The 17,387-nt window shown below is 48.2% G+C and overlaps 2 non-coding genes and 1 pseudogene across 2 annotated transcripts; 2 read left to right on the top strand and 1 right to left on the bottom strand.

Annotated features, from left to right (window-relative positions):
* The first annotated feature begins 7,606 nt into the window (after positions 1 to 7,606).
* TRNAL-CAA lies at positions 7,607 to 7,712 on the top strand. The gene is made up of 2 exons: positions 7,607 to 7,644; positions 7,667 to 7,712. It is a non-coding gene; the product is annotated as a tRNA-Leu (tRNA).
* A 1,739-nt stretch (positions 7,713 to 9,451) lies between these two features.
* Positions 9,452 to 9,557, bottom strand: TRNAL-CAA. The gene is made up of 2 exons: positions 9,520 to 9,557; positions 9,452 to 9,497 (listed from the first exon to the last, which is right to left on the bottom strand). It is a non-coding gene; the product is annotated as a tRNA-Leu (tRNA).
* Positions 9,558 to 16,462: 6,905 nt separating this feature from the next.
* LOC115514713 lies at positions 16,463 to 16,949 on the top strand (annotated as a pseudogene).
* Positions 16,950 to 17,387: the final 438 nt, after the last annotated feature.

Genomic DNA, 17,387 nt, shown 5'->3' on the forward strand with positions numbered 1-17,387 from the left:
AGGAACGCACGCGAACGATCGGAAACCTAACAAGGGGTGGGCGTGTCCATGAAGGTGAGAGCGAGGTCAGTGGAGGGGGTTCAATGTTACCACTTACTCTTCGGCGGGCGCCGTGCTGACCCCGCTAGGATTAGAGGTCCGCCCCCCGCCTCCGGGAGCGGCCAGTGTGTTCACATTCTCCCAAATCCTCGACTTGCCTGCGCAGAAGGGCCCTGTCTTCCGAAGCTTCGCGTCGTCGCCAGAGTATCGGAGAAGGGGGTGCAGGCCCGAGGAGGGTCAGAAAGTCCCAGCCGGCCTGTGATTTGCAGGTTTGTGTACAATGTTCACTTCCTGCTTCTAGCACCTAAAGAAATGTATAACGTCGGTCAAACAGGCCTGTTAGGGTCAGAGAAATCACTTGAACTTTTTTTGGGGGGGGGGTTGTTTTATTTTTTAATGATCTTAAGTGATCTCAGTGGGCTCTCTGCCCTTCCCTGTCTGCAGAGACAAAGGCTGAAATGCGTTCATTCGATGAGCCCTTGGGCTGGATTCTGTGCAGGCTCCTGGTCTTTCGGCAAGTCCTCAGTAGGTAGAGACCGCGCGGCGTGCGTGCAAATCTCGACCACGCGGCGTGTGTGACAGACTGTTTCACCTGCAGATGCAGTTATATTGAGAGCGTTTTTGCAGCTCTGCGAGGGCCTGCAAGAAACCACAGTTCTCGAAGGGGACGAGCCCAGATAGCGCTCTTCTCCCAGCTTGAGTCTCCAAAAGTCAGCTAAGCCTTGCCTGGAACTCAAGACCTCAGGGGCAGGAAGACAGACAGCTCCAGGTTCTGATCATGGAGGCATGGCCCCCTCATAAGAATTAAAGAACTCTCTTTAAGAAAACGGGAAAGGAAGCAGAGAACACAGTCGGGAGGGAGACGGGAAGGACGGAAGTAGGAGATAGACACCCGCCTCCATCAAGTCCCCAGATCTGTTGGCAATACTCCCAAGGGGTCCTGAACCACCCCTCTCCCAGGCCCGAGTCCCCAGGTGGGACTCTGAATTTTGGTCCACTTCCACTAACACCGCACTAAGGTACTATATAGCCACACAGGATATCAGGTGGCTCTTACAGATTTTTAGAAGAAAACTATATTCAATATGGGGAAAGGCCATAAAATACCAGTAAGTGAAAAAGGCTGAGTGCAAAACTACATGATACGATCACAGTTTTATTCTAAACGCCTTCACCTTGACTTAGAAGGAAATAAGTCAGCACAGTGGGGACTCTCCGTTGGCTTTCGAATTTATTTATGTGTAAAGCCCTCTATAATTAGCTTGTAATGCTTGTTCAATTATACAAATTAAATTTTTTTTTTCAACGTTTATTTATTTTTGCGACAGAGAGAGACAGAGCATGAACGGGGGAGGGGCAGAGAGAGAGGGAGACACAGAATCGGAAACAGGCTCCAGGCTCTGAGCCATCAGCCCAGAGCCCGACGCGGGGCTCGAACTCACGGACTGCGAGATCGTGACCTGGCTGAAGTCGGACGCTTAACCGACTGCGCCACCCAGGCGCCCCTCAATTATACAAATTAAAAGATACTTGAGTAATATTTCTCTGTGTTTGGTTGAGCCTTACTTACGGTAAATGTGATTTGTGGAGCCAAAGATTCAGAATTCCATAAATGTAGGACCCAGCCCTTTGACTCTGTGATGCTAACCTTGACAATTCACTTTTCCCTACTGTTGTTATTAATTTTTACCTCCTTCTGATGTAGGAAATCTTTGCCTAACTGGAATTTGGTTTTCGTTTTTTAAGTTTATTTATTTATTTTGAGAGAGAGAGAGAGAGAAAGAGCATGAACACGGGAGGGACAGAGGGAGAGAGAGAGGGAGAGAGAGAACCCCAACCAGGCTCTGCACTGTCAGCACAGAGCCGGACATGGGGCCTGACCTCATGAACCGTGAGATCATGACCTGGGCCGAAACCAAGGGTCAGATGCTTAACCGACTGAGCCACCCAGGCACCCCTAGAATTTGTTTTAACGGGTGTTTTCAGAGAGCCATTGGATTGATCTCCAAATTTAGGGTTAGGTTCAAGAGAGGAAATCGGGGTCCTCTACTTCTCTCTTGGCATCTCACATCTGCCAGTAGCTTCCACGGGCTGAATCCACATAGGAGCTAGCGGGGCAGGAGAGCCCAACGGGATACAGCCTTCCAGGGAAGAAACGCAGGCCAGAGAATGGGTCTGGATGAGCAAAGGAAGGATGAGCAGCACCCTAATGTAACTGCAGTGATAGGGTTAGGGTAGGGTTGGTCGAGTCGTGAAATTCTTGGATGGACCTCGGGTAATAGGGTAGGTTGACGCTTGAGCAGCGGATACATAATATTTACTTCTAAACAGCTTGAATTGGCCCATATTGGGAGTACAGCCATTGCAGTATGTTGGCCACTCACTGCCATCGGGTGAGGAGGAAGGCAGGAAGTCTAGTCCTTTCTGGCAGACGCCTCCCAGGGAGACTGGTCTGCGAAAGGCAGCTCTTCTGTGAAATAAGGCTGTTTCTGGAGAACATGCCGTGGGGCTTCTGGTTTCATTCCAAACACCACCTAAGGCTGCAGTGATATCTCCTGCTCGAGAGGTAGTCAAGTCTGTTTCTCTTGGGGACCCCATGAGCTACATAAATAATGTTTTGGAAATCTCGTTCTGATTATACTGGTCGCGTGGATTATCTTTTTAAAACGCACGATCCTGCCCTACACTTGAGTGTGGGAACACTCCCCTAATACCAGGGATGTGCAAAGTTGCTGGTCAGGAAACATCCGTTTCTGGACCACAGAGAGGTAAGCTTGTTCCAGAATGTAATTAAATGCACTCCTACCTTCCCTGAGGAACTTTCACTACAAACAATCCATCAACAGAATTAAACAAGATGCTCACCGATACAACTGATTTCTTTCTGGCACGAGCTCCCTATCTTGGAACAGAGGAGACTGGTGGTAGACATTTAGGGACTGTGGTGGTCTGCCGACCGTACGATGAGTGGCTGTGTTCGGTTTTATGTCCTTCTTGTCACTTGCCCTCAACAGACTCTCCGCAGACAGTATCCACACACCTTTGTGTGCCGTTGGGCTGATGGGTAGCTGGTTAGTTCCATTGGACACAAAGCAGAGAGAAGATCCTGGTTGTGCAGTAGCTCCTTTCCGGCCGACAGGACTCAACTGGGATCCGTAACACCTTTCCTTACAACTAATACCCAGTGTGGCTTCTGTTGGCCTTTGGAATCCCTCATGGGTAAGATTTAGTGAGACAAATGCTCTTGCCTCCTCTTTTACAGGGTGAGAAAGGGGGCAGCAGGAGCCAAGAAGGTACACACACATTTCTAGCTAGGCGTAAATAAGTGTCACTGGGTCCCAAAGGGGCCTGGGAGAGAAGGTCACGGGCAAGAATGTCAGGGGCTCCATAAATGAGACACCCTGTTCTGGTTCCGGGAAGAGACAGAACAGAAGAGCGTATCTGGTCCACCGAGCCCACCTCTTTGGGGAACGTAGAGATAGATTTTTCGCTCTCTGCAGTGGAGAAAGGGGATAAAGCACACTCCAGTGCGGAGAAGGTGATGGTGACGCCAGCACGAGACCGGGGGAAGGAACGTGCCTACGTCTCTGCCTTTCACAAACCTCTGTGCCCCAGACGTACCCCCCACCCACCCTAGGTCACGCTTGTCCCTAAGCGGCAGCTAATCTAGAGTAGAGAGAAATTGTTAGCCCGAGAAGCCTGGAGTCGGGCCACTCCTCTGAAAGGACGTGAGCAACAGATAACAGAAAAGAAACGGAGGCCCTAACCTTCCCCCAGAAGAACAACAAAGAACCCAGAGTTGCCAGTGCACTCAGAATAAAAACCACGGGGGGGGGGGGGGGGCGCCTGGGTGGCTTGGTCGGTTAAGCGTCCGACTTCGGCTCAGGTCACGATCTCACAGTCCACGAGTTCGAGCCCCGCGTTGGGCTCTCTGCTGACAGCTCAGAGCCCGGAGCCTGTTTCAGATTCTGTGTCTCCCTCTATCTCTGTCCCTCCCCTGTTCATGCTCTGTCTCTCTCTGTCTCAAAAATAAATAGACGTTAAAAAAAATTAAAAAAAAAAAGAATAAAAACCACTGAACGACAGATTCGTGAGAGAGTCGGCAAACTCTTCCTGGAAAGGGCCAGATGGTAAACATTTTAGGCTTTGCGGGCATATGGTCTCTGTCGCTACTACTCAGCTCCAGACTGTGGCTCAAAACTCGTCTCAGATAAATAAGACATAAGCGAGGAAGCGGGGCTGTGTTCTTACAGCACTTCATTCACAACACTGAAATTAGAATTTCATACAATGTTCACAGGTCATGAAATATTCCCTTGACGTTTTCAACTACTCTAAAATGTCCGTTTTAGCTCACAGGCCCTGTACGAACGGGCCTCGGGCGGGATTTGGCTCCCGGGGCTGGTTCCCTGATCCCAGAATAGAATACACTACGGAATGTCAAATACAGGTAAATACCAGCTCTCAAAGTCTGCTCTGCCGTGGGAGCTCCATTATCTGGATTTCTTGTCTTTTCCTTTTTGTCTTGTTCCTCTAATTGTCCTATGATTGCATTTGCCATTACTGTTGTTTCAGTTACCGTGGCTACAGAACAAATTACCCCTCAAATCAAGGGCTTAAAACAAGTATGACGTAGGTTTTGACTTAAAAATACATATATGGGGGCGCCCGGGTGGCGCAGTCGGTGAAGCGTCCGACTTCAGCCAGGTCACGATCTCGCGATCTTGCGGGATCTCGCGATCTCGCGGTCCGTGACTGCGTGCGGCTCAGCAGAGATCTTTCTGGGATCCGACCCAAGGCTTCACAATTGCATCCTTGGCTTTCCCTTTAGACCATGTTTTCCCAGAAGACTTTTCTTAATTGTAACATCGTCGGTCATCTGGAGAAGCTGGCAATGGGGAACAGTTTTACTGGTGAATATTCACCAAGTCCTGGCTCCTTTATAATTAACCATTCTTTCCTTAGTGTGTGTCCCTCTCGTGTCTCATTTTACCGTAGGCATCTAGGAAAAGCCAGGCGACACCTTCAGAACATTGCCCGGAAACGTCCTTCGCTGAGTCTCCAAATTCATTAGGTACATTTTCTATTTTTTCACATTTACCATAGTAACAGTCCTGCTAAGCTTTCTGCCATTAGATAATAATGCTCTCCTTTCCTCCGGCCTTTTCAAAAAGGATTTTATTAAAATCTACAGCCAATGTGGGGCTTGAACTTGCAACCCTGAGACCAAAACTCACGTGCTTTACTGAGTGTGCCAGCCGGGCGCCCTTCTCCGGGCTCATTTTTCCTCACCCTCCTTGAAACGTCCCTGACTCTGGGATCGCAAGTTCTGCCAAGTTCTGCCAGCACAACACCACGTGATTTCTCGGGTCTTCAGTGAGCCACGGCTGTGTCCCCCACAGCAAGGCTGGATCTTAGCTAGGGGTGCGGAGGGGCAGAGGGCTCACCCTTCCAGGCTTTAACTCGGCCCTCTCTTCCGGCCGTGCTTTCTCAGCCCTAGGGGTGGTGACTGCTCCCTGGGTCGCTCTTCTTAAAGTCTTCCCAGTTCTCTTTACTTGTTCCTAGCCAATTCCTTGTTCCTCCGACCCTCCCTTTAGTTAACAATTCTTGACATTAAAACTTGCCCTGTTCGTTATAAGACAAACAAGTTCTGGGGATATCGTGTAAAACATGTCAACCATAGTTAGCAATACTGAAATATGTACTTGAAAATTGCTGAGAGAGTGGATCTTAAAAGTCTTCATCACAAGGAAAAAATTGTCACAATGCGAGGTGACAGATGTTGGCTCAAGTTGCTGTGGTGATCGTTTTGCAATACGTTCCTATATCAGATCCTTACGTTGCCCATCTTAAACTTACAGTGTTCTAGGTCAATCATATCTCAATACAACGTGAAAGATAAGTAAATAAATAAACAACCAAACACCTTTTCCTGTCCAATTACTGCGCGGTGTCTCTCTCCTGATTGGACGGATGCCCCCGACCTATTGCCACGTAAAAAATCACATTAAAACGTGATGGCTTAACTGACACGACCGCTCTCATTTACTCTCTCCCAGACTTGGTTGGGAATCTGGGCAGAGCACCGAGGACACGGCTTGTCTCTGCTCCTGGTTTCTGGAGACCCCACTGGAGGACTGTGAGGCTGGGGGCAGGAAATCATGCGAAGGACCGTTTCCCCACGTGTCAGGCAGCCGCTGCTGGTGCGGGCTGGAGACCTCAGTTCCCCTGCAGGGTCTCCTGTGGCCCAGGTCGGGCTTCCTTGCAGCATGGTGGCTGGGTTCTGAGGACAAGTGTCCTGAGAGAAGGCTGTTGGGAGCGGTGGTGAGCTAACACTGGGAGCCCAGCAGCATCGGTTCCAAGCATCGCAGATCTACCTGGACCCAATGAGATGCAACACAGTCCCCCACCCTCGGGCGGAAATGTGTCAAAATCGCGTTAAAGGAAGAACCCGTGGCATGACATCTCTCAGTAGGGCCATCTTTGGAAAATACCGTCTGTCCCAGGCGTTCTTACGGCTGCACTCAGAAGCCTCTACTATTTCAGATTTCACTTATCCAATTTCCCCTGAACTGGTAAGGAAAAAATGGGTAAAATACAATATAACAAAGAGGTGTCAGGAAATGTACTGTCCCCGAGTTCATGACATATTGACCGTGCTGTGAGGAATCCATCTATGAAAGACAGTTGGATTATGGCATATTTTCTGCTGCAATTCCATATGACGGGACATTCAAAATAATATCTACTTTCAAGTATCTCCGATATTTTAAACCTGTATGCAGAAGTTTTCATTCCACAGAAAATATATACATAGACCTCAAACCGGTATAGGCCGAGTGCAAAAATTCAACATGTGCATACATTAAGATATGCACTTAATTTTCGATACTGTTGTCACTGCCGTGCTGAAACATGCTCACATTAAAAAGAGTCAAATCTACAAATAATAACCCACCTTTTAAAAAAGGTATTTCCCACGCAGCTTTAGAGTAATAGATGAAGAAATCACAGATTTAAAAGTGATGTCTTACAAATTTAAATGTGCTGTATGGATCTAGACCCTTGCGGTCTGATTACAGGAACCTGTCGATACTCCTGTTTATCGGAATTTGAAAGTGCTTCTCTCTTTCACGGCTTAGTCCCAGAACGGTAGTTGCACCAAGGTTACTTCTTTTCCTTCTTGGCTATTTCATTTTCACCGTCAGCTGGCGTTTTTCCAGCCACCCAAGGCAAACATGTTTCAGACTAGCTGCTGCCGCCCAAGGTGGGTCATTTTTACCGAAAAGCACCCGAGAGCCGTGGAGAAAGGAGGGGCAGGACTGTCCTGCAGCGCCCAAGCGACCCCGCAGGGCGGAAGACAGCGCTGGTGAGTGAACCGGCGGGCGAGATGAAAGGTTAAGGGCGGCTCGGGCGCCGTCCTCCCCCGCGGTCGCGTCTCTGGGTTCCGAACCCGCGCCTCGCCCGCGCCTCGCCCAGTCGCTCCGCGAGACGCCGCGGGCGCTGAGCCCCGGGGCACGCGCGGAAGCACCTCAAGTAGCAGATCTGGCAGGCGTCGCGCCGCGGTGTCAGGATGGCCGAGTGGTCTAAGGCGCCAGACTCAAGCTTCCGCTTCCCGCTCTGGGGCTTCTGGTCTCCGCATGGAGGCGTGGGTTCGAATCCCACTTCTGACACTTCCGTTTTGTTCCTCTCTCCGTGGATTCAAAATTCTCCCCCGTAACCGCCTGCGACTAACTAACCGGCCACCAAGAGAGTACGGGGGTGTTTTCACGGACATTTGGACGCAACCCCTTCCCTCTTCCCAGAAACTGGAACCGCGTGCGCGGGTGGGCGAGTCATCCGCAGGCGGGAGGGGTTTTTACTGAGGAGAGAATTACTGAACCCGCGTGCGGAAAAACACCTGTTCCAAAGTTCCGTCCCAAAGTCTGCAGTGCCGCCTGTGAACTCTGAGAGCGAAAACCTTTAAGTCAGCAATCGCGGAGAAGTGGCCTCGCTGTGCAAATACGCTCACTAACAGTAAGAGCTCCCTCTGAGATTTTATCTCAGGGTTATGTGATTTATGTGATTCATTTATTGAAGGTAAAAAAAAAAAAAATGCATTCTATGAAGTTCTGCGTAGGCTAACATCTTGGTCTGAAATTTCAGATCTTAGATGTTTGCAGCTTTGCTATTGAATACGAGTTTGTCCCCCTGTTACTGAATTACTATCCAGCAACTTCTCCGGCAGGGATGTGTCTCGGTGGGATTCCAGCTCAGCTCCACCGCTGGCCTTGCCTAGGAAAGTCATTGTAGTAGTTTTTTTTCTGTGTTCAAAATAGAGAGATATCTGACACACAATATTGTGTAAGCTCAATATCGTGTAACACTTAAGGTGTACAACAGAGTTCTTAGCTGGCCACATAATTATCATTTCTTCTAGTGCTGACAACAATCAGCATCTCGGTTCTTGACAAGTTTAATGTTCATAACACAGTTTTGTTGTTTATAATCACTGTGCTGTCTTTTAGGGTTCCAGGACTCATTTATCTACTAGTTGCAAATATACACCCTAGAGTATCTCTCCCACCCACCCCCACCCCCAGCTCCTGGATTCCACCACTCCACTCTCTGCTGACACAATTTTGTTTTTAATTCCACATATCTCCTATATGTAGTATTTGTCTTTCTCTCTCTGACTCATGTCACTTAGCATAATATACTCAGGGTCTATCCATGTTGATTCAAATGGCAGAATTTCCCTTTTTTCTCCTGGCTGAATACTCTTCTATTATATATGTATAGATATATATCTCTCACATCTTGATCCATTCGTGCATTGACAGACAAAGGGCACTTCCATATCTGCGCTATTATGCATAATACTGCACTAAACATGGGAGTGCCTATGTCTCTTCAGTGCTGTTTTTATTTCCTTTGAGTAAATACCCAGAAGTGGCATTTCTGTGTCATATGAGAGTTCTATTTTTCTTTCTTTCTTTTTTTGAGGAAACTCCACCCTGTTTCCGGCAGCGGCTGTCCCCGTTTGCACCCCCACCAGCAGTGAGCCAGGGCCCCCTTTTCTCCACATCCTTCCTTCAACAGCCTCTTCCTGAGGCTGGCTGTTCTAACAGGTGTGAGGTGATATCTCATTGTGGGTTGGATTCGCATTTCCCTGACAGCTAGTGATGTTGAGAACCTTTTCATTTGCCTGTTGTCCATTCGGACGTCGTCTTTGGGCAAATGTCTATTTAGTTCCTCCGCCCGTTTTTAAATCAGATCGGTTGCTACTTTGTTATTAAGTTGTATGAATTCTTTACAAACTTTGAATATTAACCCCTTAGCCAGTACATGGCTTGCAAAATTTTCCTCCCATTCTGAGTGAGCCCTGGGACCAAAGGGTGATGATGAGTGAGGCAAGAACCAAAACGAGCATTGTCAGGAGTGGGATTCGAACCCACGCCTCCACGCGGAGACCAGAAGCCCCGGGGTGGGAAGCGGAAGCTTGAGTCTGGCGCCTTAGACCACTCGGCCATCCTGACGAACCGTGCAGCCTTGGGGGGTAAGGACCATTAATGACCGAGGCCCTTCCGTGCAGGAAGGGGGGGGGGGGCTCTGTTTCCAGAAGGTACGGGGGCGAAGCACCCGCAAACCCGAAGGCACAAGCGGACGAGCGGTGCGGGGAGTTGCGCGCTGGCGGCGGGGTGAAGGCGCGCGTCCCGGGGGCCTGCCTGCAGGACCCGTCTAGGGCGTGGGGTGCGGCTGCAGGTGCTACCCGGGCCGGGGTGCGCCCGCCGTGCCTCGGGGGCTTCCCTGGACGGTCACGGACCCTCCCGCGCCTTCATCTGCACGAGCTTTCCCGCGGGGAGCCGGCCCCAGGGCGCAGCGGTGTTTTCGCGTCTCACCGGCTCCGGCCAGGGCGCGGGGGAGCCTTGAACGTCCCTGCGCGGCCCTCGGGTTCCCTCCCCAGGGTCCCCCGGGGCCACCTCCTGGCTCCCCTCTCCTCTCCCCTTCCATTCCTTCGGCCTGCAGGGCGAGAAGGGATGTGATGCGGGGCGCGCCTCATCATAGGAGGCAGAACGAGAGAAGTAGGAGGGCACGGACGACTGGCTTCACAATCTCTCCTGAGTTGAAAAAGACGTTGTCTTTTAAATCCCTCCTGCCTCGACCAATGTTCCCGTTTCCTGCTGCCCCACAGGAGCGTTCTTGGTCAGTCCCCCCAGTTAATGGCCTGCAGAAACCTTTCGTTTCCCACGAGGACCCCCGAAACATGCAGGCCCCGACTGGCAGACAGCTGTGCCAGGATCCTAGTCTGTGCGCACGGCCGTGGGGGGGGGGGGGGGGGGGGGGGGGGATAGTTGTCTGGTTTGGGTTGGTGTCGGTCTTCACAGAGAGCACCCCAAATACTGTCTCCAAGGCAACGCAAAGTAGTGGAAAACGTGAAGGTCTTGAATCAGATGTGTGTGCCTGAAGCCCCGTGACTCACAAAAGTGTGGTGTGGGATCGCTCTGCATGACTCGGGCCATCTGTGAACGTGTCCTCCACCCCTACATTTAGGGAACAAGTCCTCCCTCGAGATCCTCCAGGGATTAAGGAGACTTCATGTAGGGCCCCACCCCACCCCAGCAAACCATGTGACAAGTGGCTGCTGCTCAAGACGCCGGTCACCTTCACTTTTCTATTGGCTAACGTGGCACTAGGCTGGTGCAGCAACAACTCCAATCCCCTGCTCCATTGCCCTTTCTGAACTGTGGTGTTCTATCTTCCAAACACTTGGAAAATGTGCTGCGAGTCCTCCTTTCTGCCAATGAACTTGTTTTCAGACTTCGCCTGCCCACCTTGGGCGGTGTGCTCTCTCAAGATGCCCTTGACATCTCAGTCAGGACTTCTTCCTCCTTCTCTCTTGGAAACTCTCCCAATGTATTGGTGTTATCAATCAGATGAAAAGGCAAGGCCTTGGGGTGCCAGGCTGGCTTAGTTGGTAGAGCCTGTGACTCTTGATCTTGAGGTTGTGGGTTTGAGCCCGATGTGGGGTGTGGAGGTTACTTGGCAAATAAAGTCCTTTTTTAAAAACCTGAAAACTTGACTTTTAAACATATCATATGAACACAATGTCAAAGGTTTCCTATGTCTCACTAGTTAATGAGTAAACAGAAATGTTTCCGAGGAGAATGGGAAGAACAGACCACACACAATCAGAAAGGCTGAAGTCAATTTGCTAACAGGTGCAAAACTGGTTAATATCCTATAGCACAATAAGGCTCAGTGTTTGGGGTCCTCTCTTCTCCTGGACAGAATTGTATTCCAAGCGTGCAAAATCCTTTGCAGTGATGTAGACAAGAAGCACTTGCAAAATTGTTTGTTTTAATAAGTTAACCTCTACCACCATAGAGTTCTAGAATAGCCTCGTGAATAGAAAGTCAGCCCAAGGTGCCCATTCGTATAAAACTGGATAATTCCCAGAGGGTCTGCTAGACCATGCCCAGCACTTCACTAAGGCAAGGACCCAACAATTTCTGTTGTCCATTTTTACGTCTCTGATGATTTTTTTTTTAATTTTTTTTTTCAACGTTTATTTATTTTTGGGACAGAGAGAGACAGAGCATGAACGGGGGAGGGGCAGAGAGAGAGGGAGACACAGAATCGGAAACAGACTCCAGGCTCCGAGCCATCAGCCCAGAGCCTGACGCGGGGCTCGAACTCACGGACCGCGAGATCGTGACCTGGCTGAAGTCGGACGCTTAACCGACTGCGCCACCCAGGCGCCCCACTGATGATTTTTTGACACATGTGAAATCTTATACAAGCTGATTAACAGTAAGCTAATTAGGAGAGTGGAGAGGGAGACGTGTTCGATCAGGTCACTGTGTTCTGACTCTTGTCTCAGTTTACCTATGTATAAAATGGGATATATGTATTTAATTTCAGTACTGTGGCCAGGCAGAACACTTTAAAATCTTTTATGCTTTCCTTAGTCTACATGCTTTTCCAGGGGAGCAGAATAGGCCACCCCAGGGTGTGCCACTTTGGCATTTGACTCAACTGCCTGAAAAATGTAGATAGAAGGCCTGGCCCAGGAAGAGAGCAATTAGCAGAAAAGACTGTAAAAAGTGTGGAACAGGGGTGGTGAGCTGGGGGGAGCTCACAGGGCCTGTTTGTTCTAAGTCCTTCCTGTGTCCCATTGTCTTTGCACCACATGACAGATATTTGTTTTCCAAACGTTTGCTCTGCCCATCTTCCTGTGAGTCGTCTTCCTTCTTGTTGAAGCCCAACCCCTGTCCCATTCCTTAGCTCAGAATGGCATATAAATCAACTTGCCCCCGAGTCTCTTGTCTTTGGGGCTCCCATATGTATGAAATTAAGTGTGTTTTCTCCTATTGATCTGTCCTATGTCAATTTAATTAACGGACCAGCCAAAAGAACCCAGAGGATAGAAGGAAAATTTTTCCTTCCCTACACTTTCTAATGGACTCGTGTGTTCCCAAAATTAATAAAAACAAATGTATTCTTCTTCTTTTGTTCTGCATCTTTTTTTTTTTTCTATCCGTCCCTATTTGATTATTTAAACTATCAGATGTATGTAGTGTTGATGACGTTTTGGGGTGATGGTGGGGTGGTCCGGAGCCGACAATCGAGAAAAAACTCTTGAAGACACATCCTTGGTGCAAAAAAAGGTGATTTTATTAAAGCATGGGGACAGGACCCATGGGCAGGAAGAGCTGCATGGGGTTGTGACAGGTAACTCATTATATACCCTCAGGCTGGGAGGGGGTCAGGGATAGGTTAAGTCTCTAAGGAATTTTGGAAGCAAGGTTTCTAGGACTTTGAGGGACTGGCTGTTGCTAAGGAAATGCCACTAACTGCCGTTTAACAAAACCTCAGTCATGAGACCCTTCAGATGTATACCAGGGGCCATAAGCTTGGAGTCTGATTGCCAGCATCTATCTAGGGGCAGTTGAGATCAAGGAAGTAGTAGACTTACAGGATCCTAGAGGTTGGGATAATGTTAAGCTAAGGTTCTCTTTTGCCCCCAGCAAAGTGTCATCATCGAGGCAGCTGAGCTCCTAGCAGGAGGTCACTCTACCAGTTTCAAGGAATGTTAGTGGGCTGTAGGCAGTAAGGGAATTTAATTTTTCATCTGCCTTAGTTTCCCACATCACCGTGGCCAGCACTTACACCCCTTTCCTTTGTTCTTGGGTAGCCAGGAGTGTCCTGGGAATATCACCCATATCCCACCTGGGGGCGGGGGTGTGCCAGCCTGTACTTTGCCCTCAGCTTGCCCCACACTCCCCCATCAGTGTGAAGGGAATTCAAAATCAGCATGTAATATTTGTTTCTCAAGCCCAATACAATGTACAAGTCAACTGAAACAGTCAAAACCTAGCAGACCAGAGATTTGGCCAAGGTCATGAAAGACTCCACGATTTGACTGATTGACGAACTAACTCCATACTGGTAGAGTAAGCAGTCAGTTAGGTTCTAACAGGATGTCTGGAGGCCAGCAGGAAGGAAGTCAGAGGCCGGTCCTGGTCACACTCCGAAACAAAGCCACGAGAAGCCAGATGGCACCAAACAGGCCAGAAACCCTCACCAAATAAGGGAGAAAAGGCCCCCCAAACCCTACCCCCCACCAAAAAAATCCTACATATTCCATCCCCTAGTTAACAACTGTCAGTAAAAGCTAGACACCCAGCCCCTGACGGCGGCTCTCCCCTGAGCTCACTCACTCTCACATCTCTAGTGTGCTCCCACTTTAATGAACTTCCTACTTGCACCCCTCAACCGTTGTGTCTGGTCTGTCCTTGAATGCTTTCTTGTGACAAGACCGAGAGCCTTCGGGGACGTCCTGGGGATGGGCTCCCCAGTCTACCCGGGACCACTTTCAGCCCAACCATGCCAACTGCAGCCCCAACAGGAAGACAGGGACTTAACCTTGCACAGACTCGACCTTGCAAATGGACACCACTCTACTATTCCAGCCCCGGGAAGACACGTTCTTCCTGTCCACCCCCCCAGCCCAGCCAATGAGAAGCCACCATGCTTCAACTTCCGGTTTGCTCCAACAAACCATTGGTTTGGAACTGCCTTCCCAGCTCACCCCTTTTCTGCTTAAAAAAGCACATTTCTCCTTTGTTCCCTGGACTTGCCTATGGTTTTGCCAGATTCCAATTCTCTTTTATTCCCAAATAAACCCATCTTTCGCTGGTAAAAATAATAGGCAGTTTTTGTTTTTAAGGTTAATAGGCTAATTCAATACTGAGACAATAAATATCTTCATTGATGTAAAAGGTCTTTACAGAATAATTGTTCAACACTTTATGTGTCACTAGAAAATAAGCTCTCTGAAGACAAAAGTTTAGTTTCTTATTCTCACTGCTTAGAACTGTGTCTGACACATAGTAGTGAAAAGATGAGTTTCAATAAAAGTAAAGCCGTAGCTCATACAGATATAAGAACCACCGTACGTTAAAGGCTTTATTTAACTCATAATACAGGAATCCAGCATATTTTATCAGTTTAAAAGAGAATCCAAAGAGTAGGTATATTTATAGCTCAGGAATACTGAAATAAATGTGAAAATGTGACCCCGGCTTTTGGCACAGCAGGGAAGGGAAGTCATCTGAACCTCTGCTGTCCAAGACAGAGTTTGTATGTCTATAGACAAGAATTATTTTCCATTGCTCCCAGGTATTCGCAATTACCGAATTGTCGAGTGAATCAGAATTAGATAACCCAGAGGGGATTCTTTGAGAGAATGCGGTTTTCCGTTGACTCAAGACATTTTCTCCTATTGTACTTATTGAATGTTTGTTGATTAAAACAAGACTGCAGTATCTGCCCCTCCCTCACTTGTGCTGTCTCTGTCTCTCTCAACATAAATAAAAAACTAAAAAACTTAAAAACGATGAAATATAAATAATACCTCCAGTGCCAAAGAAAGTTTGCTTTATGGTAACTGGAGGCAAAATTTCACTGGCTTGTAATTCTACTATTCTTCCTTTCATTATCTTGTCTTTTTGTTGCATAAAATTACGTTAACATACTCACGTCCTATTTCACTTTTAGCTTTTAATATGTAACTTTCTGGAGATTATATCTTTTTCTTTCTTTTAAGAGGCATCGTGCTATCTTCTTATGCTAACAGAAAGAATACCTATTATGAAATATTTTAATCTCAGGATCTGTCGACTAACATTAAACCATCACTGGCTGGTTCTACAATCAAAGCACAGCTGTTCTCTTTCTTGTTTGAACCTTTTAATCTGTTTTCCATGCCTCTTTATTAGTCTTTCATATTTTCCACCTCTTAAACTCTGTCATACTGCTTCCGGAATATTCACTTAGATTTAGTCTAGTTTGTCTCTCTTTATTCGTATATTTCTGTTTACCCTTAGAGTGTTGAGCATGATTTTTAAAAGAACACTTCTTAACTTTCATGTAGTCAAAATTGTCAACCTCTGTCTTCACCGTTGCGTTATATTTTGTCTTCACTCTGGAACGAAATTCACTTCAAGGTCAGTTCCGTACACTTCCATGTAGATGGCCACGTTAAAAAAAAAAAAAAAATCTACCGCGGGTGGTGTTTACACAGCCTTCAGCAGTGGGATTTCAAAATGAAGACTCCGCACTCTCCCCTTGAAAACACCAGGCTCCCTCGTTGAAAATTCAGGTCCTGACTTTCCAAAAGTGAGAGCAAGGTAGCAAAGAAGGCCGTGGAGAGGCCAGGAAAGAGAACGGGAGCCCTGGGAAACTGGGGGAGATGGACCAGCTACATAATTTACGGGACCCAATGACAAAGGAAAATGGGGACCCCTGGCTCAAAGAGCGGGAGAAACGTGCTGTTAAAATTACTAAAATATACCCCCATGGGGGTGGGCTAGAGGCTCACTCCCACCAAGACTCCCACCCAGCGTCCCCCGGTAATGCCAGCTGCGAGACTACAACCTTTCCCCCCAGATCTCCTAGGGAGCTTACTGCTGGAGGGAGGGGGTCAGGAAGGGGAGTGGGAAGGGCAAATTGGCACAAACCCTTCTCTGGGAGGGAAGAGCCAGGAGAGCCCAGGCTTCAACGAGAGCCCCAGCCTCAACACGCTCCGTGCCCCAGTGAGCATCACGAAACATATTTAAAGGGAAAACTCTTAAGAATTTCAAGACGGCATCTGCAGAGCATAAACCCCAAGACAGAGCCCTTCTAAGTGTGGGTTTGGGGGTGACGGTGCGCTGTGTGACTTCATTGGTTCAGGCCCATAAATCCGGCCCTCTTGGGAATCACATACCATATTCAGAACCTTGAGAGAAATAATGGCTGAGTCCCTCTGGGGATGAAGTATCAGCTGAGGTTCTAGTGGCTTCCAGCTGGAGCTGAACTGTGATTGTGACTTGGGCCTTCTCAATCAGACCTTTCTAAGTAACTGAATAGAAACTGGAAGACGGTTCTGAAGCTGACGATGAGGCAGTAAGGAGTGGGCGATAGAAATGGTTCCTTAAGAAGCCTGAAGTATCTATCCTCTTTCCGCCGTCTTGGAACCCGTGGAGGCCTGCTAGGAACCGGACTCCTGAAACGACAAACACGTCTGGAAGGCTGTGATCCAAAGCCATTTTTGCTGGCTGTAGGCGAGGTCTCCGGAACCAGAGGGAGCACACAGCTCTTCTTAAAATTGAAGGTGTTTATGCTCGAGATGAAACTGAATTCTATCTAGGCAAGAGATGTGCTTATGTGTACAAAGCAAAGAACAACACAGTGACTCCCTGTGGCAAACCGAAAACCAGAGGAATCTGGGGAAAAGTGACTCATGCTCATGGAAACAGTGGCATGGTTCGTGCCAAATTCCGAAGCAACCTTCCTGCTAAAGCCATTGGCCACAAAATCCGTGTGATGCTGTACCCCTCAAGGATTTAAACTAACTGAAAAGTAAATAAAGGTGTAGATTTGTTGTCTTGTATTTTTGTTAAAAAAAAAAAAGAAGGCTGAAGTATTGATAACTTGCCTTTGTAAAAATCCACTTACAAATGTGACCTCTCCCCAGGAGAACCACAAAGTTACCTTGGCTTCCACTCAAAACGAAACGTGGGGGAAATGCTACCTCTCCAGTAGCAGGCGCCTTCTGTGTTCCAGACTTTTTTTTTTTTTTTTTTTTTTTTTTTTGCTTTTTAACTTTGGAGCAATTCAAATCATACGAACGAATATAACATTTAACCATGAAGCTGAAAGGAGAGAAGTCTGGTTTTGAATAAGTACGCAGCAGGTGGCCATGGGCTCAGATGTGAGCGAAGATCCCAGCAAAGTAGGATCCCCTTGGGCTCTGTAGCTCCAAGGCCAAGAGGCTGGAGGAAAGACGGAAACACCTGCGCGAACTGAGAGGCGGCTTCATA

The sequence above is a fragment of the Lynx canadensis genome, chromosome B2 (assembly GCF_007474595.2).
Source record: "Lynx canadensis isolate LIC74 chromosome B2, mLynCan4.pri.v2, whole genome shotgun sequence".
In the NCBI taxonomy this organism is placed as follows: domain Eukaryota; kingdom Metazoa; phylum Chordata; class Mammalia; order Carnivora; family Felidae; genus Lynx; species Lynx canadensis.